This window comes from Culex pipiens, chromosome 2, assembly GCF_016801865.2.
Source record: "Culex pipiens pallens isolate TS chromosome 2, TS_CPP_V2, whole genome shotgun sequence".
Lineage (NCBI taxonomy): Eukaryota > Metazoa > Arthropoda > Insecta > Diptera > Culicidae > Culex > Culex pipiens.
In genome coordinates, this window is record NC_068938.1 from 69,483,672 (window position 1) to 69,493,587 (window position 9,916).

A 9,916-nucleotide genomic window follows, 5' to 3' on the forward strand; every position below is an offset into this window, starting at 1 on the left:
AATACCTTATTTTGACTAAGGTACTCAATTTTAAATGTAGGCAACAGAAAATTCCAATAAAGTCATTTCGAACTTCTTGAAACCAGGTATTGATTTTTGAAGCGACGATGCCCACGAAGTAGGTAGTAAAGCAAGTGAAATAAACGGGTGCATATGTAGATTGCAGCAAATTTTGATAAAACGTAAATGTTCAAAATGGCATATCTCCGAAAACGCAAAAAATCGCAGGCTGGAAATTTCAGCAATGTTAGATTATGATCCAATCTTTCAAGTGATCTTAGTTTCATGTTTAGCATCGGTTAGCAAAAAAAGTACTCGATTAACAAACACAAAAAAATAAGTTTTGTCAAAAAAATGCTCCAGTTATTCGATGAAAACTTCAGTTTTTGGTTTGGAAACAATATTTTATCTACTAATAGTTTCAAAGCTTATCTCATTACCTTTCCAACGATGTATAATTGTCCTAATAAAATATTAAAAATGGCTGAGCTATGTTAAAATTAAACAATCAGCCCTTTTTACGAAAAACGCTAGTTTTTTACTCCATTTTTTGACTAGAATGTTTACTTTCGACAAAAAAATATAAAAAAATATTTGGAGAAGGTCACTTTTTTGAAACTTGGCCACCCAATGTACCATAGTGGCGATGGTGAGGTCAAATAAAAAAATAAGTTGGGGTGTTTTGAGATACGGCCGTTTAAAGTTTTCAATTGCGCAATGCATTTTGATCACGGAAATGGATTCTACGTCCAATTTCCTTCAAAATTGAGTCTAAGACCGACCTTCTGAGATTTGTGGTTCCTGAGCTATCGCCGTTTGAAACTAGGAGGTTTGGCCAAAAATCGCCAAAAAGTCGATTTTTTGGGGAGGTACAAAAATAGAGGGGGTGGTCCGATTTGGATGAAATTCGGGATTCTTGCATGTTTTGATAGTATCAACAGCTCAGCCAAATTTGAGCAGGATCGGAGAGGGTAATTTTCAAATGCTGTTCCGCTTCAGATGGAATGACCCATATATAATTCTCTAGGCAAGCAATCGGATGCTGCGGATGAGACATTTCCCGTTTATCGGTTGTTAAATTTTAAATGACATGGTTTAATCTTAAACAGCCAGCTGAAGAGAAAAATACAAAAAAAGTAATTATAACATGGTGACAGATTTTTAAGTATAAATTTTCATAAGTTTCTGTAGAATTTAACATTTTTACACATTATTTTAGGTAAAATTACTCAAAAAAGAGATGATATTCAATTAACCAAATTGTCAACCTTCCAAAGCTGAATAAAATCATGCATTTTATTGAGCAATTTATTACCCATGGATAACAATCTCTCAAGCTCAATCTTGTTATTGAAACCACAGTCTGTGTTAAAACTATATGCACTATCTATCTACTATCGAGGTCATTACAAATTTTGATTTAAAGTGTTTGCGTTACTTGTGATATTTAATAAAAGTCCGAGAGCAAACAAATAAATTGTAGACATAAAAAACATCGCTTAAATTTTTATTTTATTTATTGATTTAAAAACATTTTAATTTTCGTCTTATTTGTGCATCTGTAAATCAACCAATCAAATGAATTTCACTTTTGGTTTCAGGCCAAAACTGTAAGAATGTTTTTTTTCAACTTTCCTTCAAATTTTTGAGCAATTCTACGAAAACAATCTAAATTTCAAACGGATTAAAATACAAAAATAAAAAATAAATATTTTTTAATCCGCCTGTAACTTTTTTGGTGCATTCGACATGCCCGAAGAAGCCGTTTTGCATACACTGAAAAAAATAATACACGGTAAAATTTTCCGATTTTTTCAAAAACAATATTTTAGCTTTTTTTAGTCAAGACTAAAATTTCAAAAGGACGTAATATTGAATGTTTGGACCTTTTCAAATGTAAGTCTTGATTCAAAAAATAAATAAACATTGTTTTCGAAAAGATCGAATGATTCATATTTAAACATTGGAAATCGGACCATTAGTTGCTGAGATATCGACATTCGAAAATGGTGGGTTGTTTGGGTCTTTTGGGTTTGAGTAAATCTTTGCATGGCAATATCTCAGCAACTAAGATTCGTATCAACAAAGTTCAAAAAAGCAAAATATAGAGAATTTTCTCAGCATTTTAATTTTTTTTTAAGTGGGAAACATATGCACTTATTTGAAAAAAATGAATAACTGCGACTTTTTTTCAAAAAAGTTACCTGAAAATGGCTTTAACTTGAAAACGGTGCACTTCATCAAAAATTCACTATAATACTTTTTTATTGCAAATTCGATTTTATATCGAAAAATTAAGATGAAAAATTTGTGTGAGCAATATTTCGATTTTTTGAAAAAATCAGTAGTGATCCAAAAATTCATAACTCGGTCAAAGATTTGTTTGCACATTCTGGATATTTCTGAAAAAATGGCATCCCTAAAACATATTCAAAACTAAAAACTTTTTACAATTAAAGTTTCAGTGACAATAAGTGCAGTTTAAAACCAAACAATTATTTTTTACCGTGTATTTTTTTTCCAGTGTAGTCCTTATCCTTACCTACAACTTTGTCGATCAAAACATTTCTTCAAAAGATACAGATTTTTTAATTATTAATAATTTTTAATATGGACAAATTAATGATGCAAAATGGCATCTTTGGTCATACCGAAGGCACCAAAAAAGTTTCGGCCGGATTGAAAAATACAAAAAAAAATCGAATGACCGAAATCTCAGAGAATTGTTCTTTTGTGCGCAATCACAATCCGCGTTTTTCAGCTAAAATTGAGATAAGCGATTTGGAAAACGATTCTAGAGACCGTTTTTAAGTAATAGAATTTTTGAAAATCAGGTGTTGGCTCATATTAGCCCATCAGGTCATTAGGCAAGATATTTCGACATAATACAAAATTCTTCCATTATTAATTTTTGACTTTTTTATAATTAAAATGATTAATTTAACCCGATTTAAAATTGTCAACAAACAGACTCCAATCACAAAAATACCATTAAAATTAACACCAAACCACATTCTAAAATCTCTCAACCCAACGGCAGTGCGCCTCCATAAAACTTTCGTCCAGATTGCTCGCCGGCATCCTTGGCGGGAAATATCTTGGCTGGACCAACGGATCGGCAAAGGTTGGAGGAGAAAATCTCGGGAGTGCGGTTAGAAATTTATGGATCTGCCCGCTTCTTTAGCACCTTCGTTTTGCTTCTTCGTGTTCTCGTTTTCGTCTTTTTTAAACTTCACCACGTCCCTCCCTTTGGGTCGCGTGGAGGCGGATGTGTGAGGTTGTGCATGGCAGGACTTCCGGTTAGATATCGGTTGTAAAGGACCGGACGGACCCATGCATGCCGACGAACCACACAAACACACGTGTGGGAGGACGTGTGTGTGCGTTGTGATGCTGCGGGTTTCTAGAAATTTGTGGGGACCGGGTGTTTGAGGGGTGATGAGGATCAGAATGGAAGTTTTTTTCTTCCCCACCTCAATCGAGGTCCTCCGGTTTGAAATCTGCTCTAAAAATGGAAAAGTACCACAAGACCAAGTTTTCTGATTTGGGCTGGGGAAAAAGGGGCACGGAATTTGCTTGACTTAACGATAATTACTAACAAAAAAACGTTTTTTTTTTCGAAAAATAATAATATCTCAAAAAGGAGATTAGACGATTGTTTTCAACATTGAACTAGTTTCATAAAAGGACACCTTACCCTAAAGTTGAGAATGGCAACCGAGGGACTCCCACACGGCAATGGCACATTGTGACGGAAATTTATAACGTCTTAAAGTTTTCGACTTTTTGTCGGAACGTGTGAGGAGCCAGGGTAAAAGGTGTAGTTTTCCCCCCTTTTAAAAAAAATGTGAAGGAGGCAGCTTAAACTTTGGTGCGGCTGTCAATTTCAAGTTTTTGCACCCGAAAGTTTTAGGCTTTTGTTTTTACTTGGAGGGAAATATATGATGGTGGGGAACGATAGGCGAGATTTTTTTAGAGAGGCTTTGGAAGCATACATTAACAGTAGAAGCATGATTTGGGTATTATTTTATTTTAAATAAAATATTGCTGTAAAGTTTCCGTACATTCTTAATTTTCCTATATATTTTCGTAATATTTATTCATAACAAGCCTTACCCGACAAACTTGAGTTTCACAGCGGAATTGCAAAAAGAGATTTTTTAATTATAGTCCACTGGCGTGTTGGGAAGGAGCGGCCGTGGCCGACTGGTTACGATATTCGCTTTGTAAGCGAATGGTCCTGGGTTTGATGCCCATCTGCTCCCAACGAGAAAGTTTAAGACTTAGAAATACTTGAAATACTGAATTAGAACGAAAAATCAAAGTCGCTTGAGTCGGGGTTCGATCCCCCGTCCTTTGAATTGGTAAGCAAAAATGCTAACCACTTGGTGAGCTATGACTGGAATTAGGAATACTGTTACTATCAACTATATACGCGCTGGGTCCTTGTCTATTTGACAAGGGTTCGGAAGTTCTAAATAACGTTTGAATCCGATTGATACAAACGTTCTTCAGGGCGGGGCTTGTCGATAAAGCTGAAGTACCTCGCGCTCGGCTAGCCAGCGTAGAAATGGGTCACCGAAGCTCGGCAGAGCTAACACCTTCCAAATGCCTATGCGAGTTATTTGCATGTATAGAATGTAGATCCAAAAATACATGGAAACAACTCAATTTGTAAGAAGTGGCCACGTGGTCCCGTTTGGATGGTTGCACACACACACACATAACAAGCCTTACCCGACAAACTTCGTCTTGACTTTTTTGTTTCTTGACGTTTTCAGTTTGTTAGCTTATTCAGCCTCCTGCGATCAAAATTTGATTTACGTAAATTTTCCCATAGAATCTGCAGATGCTCCGGAATCGGTCCCAGAGTGGTCAAAGTGGGATTTTTTTAGCATATCAAGCAAAACAATGTAAAAGGACCGAAGCCGAAGTGTAAACAAAGAGTCTATCCTGCTCACGTCAGTTGATGTTTACATTTGGAACGAGCAGGATAGACTCTTTGTTTACACTTCGGCTTCGGCCCTATTACAATGTTTAGCTAGATATAAACCTTCCTTGGGCTTATACGAACCCAACGCAACAAAGATCACCTCTTTCCGACGCTCCGTATTGAACTGATTTACGTTCGAACAAAACCGTCGAAATTTTTTATACATATATATAGAAATTCCAATAGAAATCCTACGAAGTTTTTAATGCTATTTTTTGTACTTTTTGGTATGACTCAGTGTTTTTACTTTATTCCATATCTCAAAAGGATTTAGAGCGAATCTTGTAGAAAAAGATTTTTTTTTCAAATTAATGATAGAGGCAAGCAATTGTTTATTTTTATTTCTCGACAAATCATTGAAGTACGCAATTGACCTCAATCAATTGCAAATCATATTGATTTGAAGCACTTCGGAGGTTACAGCGATTACCGTTCCGGTTTCAAAAGAAAAAAAAATCAAGTCCTAAGAACAAAATATCCGCTAGGACTAGTCGTCGTGCCGCCTCCCGAAAAAAAATCTTGCACAATGGGAAACCTATTCCAAGAAATATTAGGTTTCAAATAATTGCACTCTCCGGAGGTTCCTCCCGGGTGGAGAGCGGGAAAGAAGCGGAGAAATCTTATTCACAAAATCACAGGATTTCTTTTTCGCTATACTCCCGTCCTCTTTCTCTTCGTCCTCACAGGATTGCTGTCAATGCCCTCCCGTGGCCAACATCGGCCTCTTCCAGGGAAAAATTAAAGCCACACTAGGGTGACAAAAAAAAATAAAAAAAAATTGCCAAAGAACTTTGTGGAAGACCACAAAACGATCCGAGTTAACCCTGACTTGTTATTGGCGTTATTAGTTCCAACAATCAATAGCGACCCTTAAACCTTAACCGATTACGCTCACAATTTTCACAGTTACTTATTGTCGTCTAAGGACGATTCCTTAGGGAGTACCCCTGAGGTCGATTCTTTTTATTGTCACCCTAAGCCACACACATACGCGCAATTTTCGGGGGCAGGAAAAGCGACCCATAATGCGTCATTCATTTGATTTTGCTTTTTTTTTCTTGGGTGAACTCGGTTGCTATCACGAGTGGGTCTGTTTTTTTACGAAATGAATGATTTAGAAAACTTGGGAAGGATGGGGAAATTCTGATTATTTTGAACTTCTAATTAGGGCGTCCAATTTTCCCGGGTTTTGAATTTTCCGGGAAACGAGAAAAATATTTTTTGACTCCCGGGAATTCCCGTGATCCCGGGAAATATTTGAAACAGTCATTAAATTTATGTTTTCTTTACATTTGTTATGTTTTTCAAGCTTAAAATCATAGAATAAGCTCAATACTATTGATTGGTGATAATCTATACTTCAATCTAGACATGGACAACAGTTTTAAGATGGCTTTAAAAAAATAAAGAAATGTGTTTTGGTTCTTTGTTATGCTTTGGATTTAAAATGAACCACAATGTGATTCTAATTCAACAATAATGACCTAATTATGAGTCTAAATAAATAAAAACATTTATAATAAATATAACTTGATTAGAAAAGCTTAACAAATTTCTTTGAAACTGTCTGAAAACAACGAAAACAAATAAAATGATGCAAGTCAATGAAAAGTTTTAGATAATCAAAGAATTTCATGTTTTATATAAAACATACTGTATAAATAATCGTTAAGTTTTGGAAAAAATCTCGGGATTTTTACGTTGATAGTTTTTCAAACCTACAATTCAAAGTAAAATTCTTATCTTGCATTTCAGGGAGATTCTGACATAGTTTTTATTGTTTAAATCGCATCAAAAATGTGAAAATGTACAAAGACTAAGGATGATGCTATAAATTTTAAGAGAAAAATCTATGTTATTATATAATAAACCAAGTATTTAAACAAAATATATAAATAAATTATAGGTACATTGATAAACTGTCAAAATGTTGTCTAAAATTCTTTGAAACTTGTTTTTTTTAATTCAAAATATCGATTTATTTTGCATTTTAAACTGAATTCGAGGCACTTACCAAAACTAATCACATGTTAATTCAATGTTGTTCTACTGGTTATATATTTGAAGAATTGTTCAATTTATGTTCCAAAACACTTTTTTTGGAAACCACTATTGTTTAACTTCTTCAAAAGCAGGGTTGCAAATGAGCGAGCGAGCTAGAAGCCGTGCTCGCTCATTTATGAGCATGAGGACTTAACAGGTAGCTCGTGCTCGCTCATGCTCATCGCATGCGCTCGCGCTCAATGAGCGCTCATCAGCAAATCAGGTAGATTTTTTAGTATTGTTGATGAATCTGGCACAGGCCAATTGGATTGCCACTTTTGAAGATAATTTCATCGCGAAAAAGGGACATGAACTCATAAAAGTTGCATTGGTAATTTAATTTTGGTTAACCGCAGTAAATTTTCTTGAAATCATTCGTTGGCGTCGAACTGTCAAACATTGATCGCGTATTTTTCAAAATGTCCATATTATTGCCCCACCTTCCTCAAAGAGCTGGGCACGCTAGTGGTGGTAATGGTAAATGCTTTGGTGGATTTTAGTTAATTCGAAATATTTCAAGAAAATTTACCGCGGTTAACTAAAATCAAATTAACAATGAAACTTTAATGTTGTCAGCCTATTTTTTTCAGAGTTTGGTAATTTAGAAAACTAGTTTTGATCAAATTCCCGATAAATGAAAAATGGCTGACTCGCAATTAAGGTGTATTAATTTGCTAAGAATCCCAGACACTCTTTTTAGCTTATTTCACTTTCAAATTTAGAGTAAACTGTCACGGAATGGAATTGTTAGGTCTTAAATAAGCTGTAAATAGGATGGTAATCGATTTTTCTTACATTAAAACATGTTTTCACTTGTGAGCACGCTCATTTCTCATTTATTTTTTGGATCGACTCCAGCATATGATTAAGATAATTGATGTGAAAATTATCTAAAACACAGATTTGACATTCATTATGCAAAATTATTTACAAATAATTGACTAAACAAGATGAGGTGCCCAGGAATTGAAACATGACTAAACGTTTTACCAAGAAAAAATATTTGTGTTCCTTAAAAGATACTTTTCAGCTTTATAAAATAGTTCACTTTCACGTGTCACTCTATTATCAACTTTTTTTTTATTTATCGAATTATTTCTACACAGTAAAAAAAGTGTACATTTGAAAGGTGTGTAATTTTGTAAGGTTGAAAATTACCTCTTCAATGTTATGATTTTACCTCGATTTAGACTGTAAAAGTTGCATTACACCAGAAAAGTGGTAAAATTACACATTTTCAGAAGTAAAATTACGCATTTTTCTAACATAAAAGGCGTACCCCTTCCCAGATGTAATATTTCTATGGTTTTTTACTGTGTACAGATCTTAATGTAACAACTTAACTCTGACTCTAAAGCAAGTTTCGAAACAAAAAATATGACAAATAACTTCATCCAATATTATTAAGATTAGCCTATTCAAGCCTCCATTAAAAAAAAAACAACCTCGAAGCTCTGCTGAAAAAAAGTTATTATCGTTTACCCGTTACAGGTAAAAAATACCGCTCATTTTGCTCAATGAGCATTTTCGCTCATAAAATAAATGAGCAAACACGAGCACGAGCAAACGTGAGCTAGCTCGCGTCGCGCTCCTCCTCACGAATGAGCGAAAAGTGCTCGCTCATGAGCGGACGAGCGCTCAAAATCGCAACACTGTTCAAAAGAAAATTGTCAAATGAATTTCAAAATTTATCCCGTTTTCCGTTTGGACCTTATTTTCATCGAGAACAATCATGACACTTAGAGAATATGAAAATAAAATCCTATTTAACAATATTTTCAACATGGTTTTGATAAATTAGTCGTTGATGAAGTTGATTGCGAGATAGAATTTTGGCGTCATCAACAAAGTTGCTTGTATTGACATGTCCATAAACTTTCTAGAAGAAAACAAAATTTCCAAAAATATAAAAAGTTTGATCCAAAATTATTTTCTAATTTTCATCTAATGTACAATACAACATTTCGGAAAATCCTGTTTGCACTTAATTTTGTGATCTAGACCACTGAGCTTGTAGTGCAAATAATCCCCTAACTTTAACTTTGCTGGAGAACGATGCAAAAATATATCATTGGTTTAAAAATAGCATTTTTACATACGTTTACCCTTTCTCAGCCTATTTCTATTATCGGCCTATCAGCACTTTGATCATGAATTACAGCTTAAATAAAGTGTTTTTGACTGTTCCAAAGTAATAAATAGCTCAAATTAAAGTGAGCAAGCAACTCTTCATTGTTGATACATCTGAAATGTTGATTTAAAAGCGGAAAATGGCAAAAGTGATGAGAGTTGGTCGAACGGCTTAGTGTGATTAATATGGGTATATTTCCTCTACTTGAAAAATATGTGTTTAATCAAAATATACCTGAAAAACTTGTAAATAAATTTATGAAAATTTAAAATAATACTGTCTAAGATGTGAAAACATATTTTTCAACGAATAATATAATGTTGAATTTATTTTAAATTTAGCAATCAGGCAAAAGGCAAAACAATTTTTGTAATCCTCCTAATTTGGTAACTGTGTTTATTCTAATTTAGCTCGGAAATGGATAAACTATATTTTGAATTTCAAAATTTAAACGAAACCTTATTCCTAGTCCACGATTCCAACACATTCCCACCCATCATCCGTTCCACCTCCGCAAGGTATTCGATTCCTTGAAAAAAAATCTGCGTCGTTCCACAAAATTCCGCTTTCTTTCAGAACTCATTTCATGCCTCTTTGCGTTCCTTCTTGGTGCTGCTTTTTTACCAATTCCAGGAACCCAACATCCAGTGCGGTGCAACAGCAGCATAAAAAACAGAACATCCAGAAACAGAGCAGAAAAGTAGATCACCTTATCGATTTCCACAAAACCCGATATAATATACGGCTAG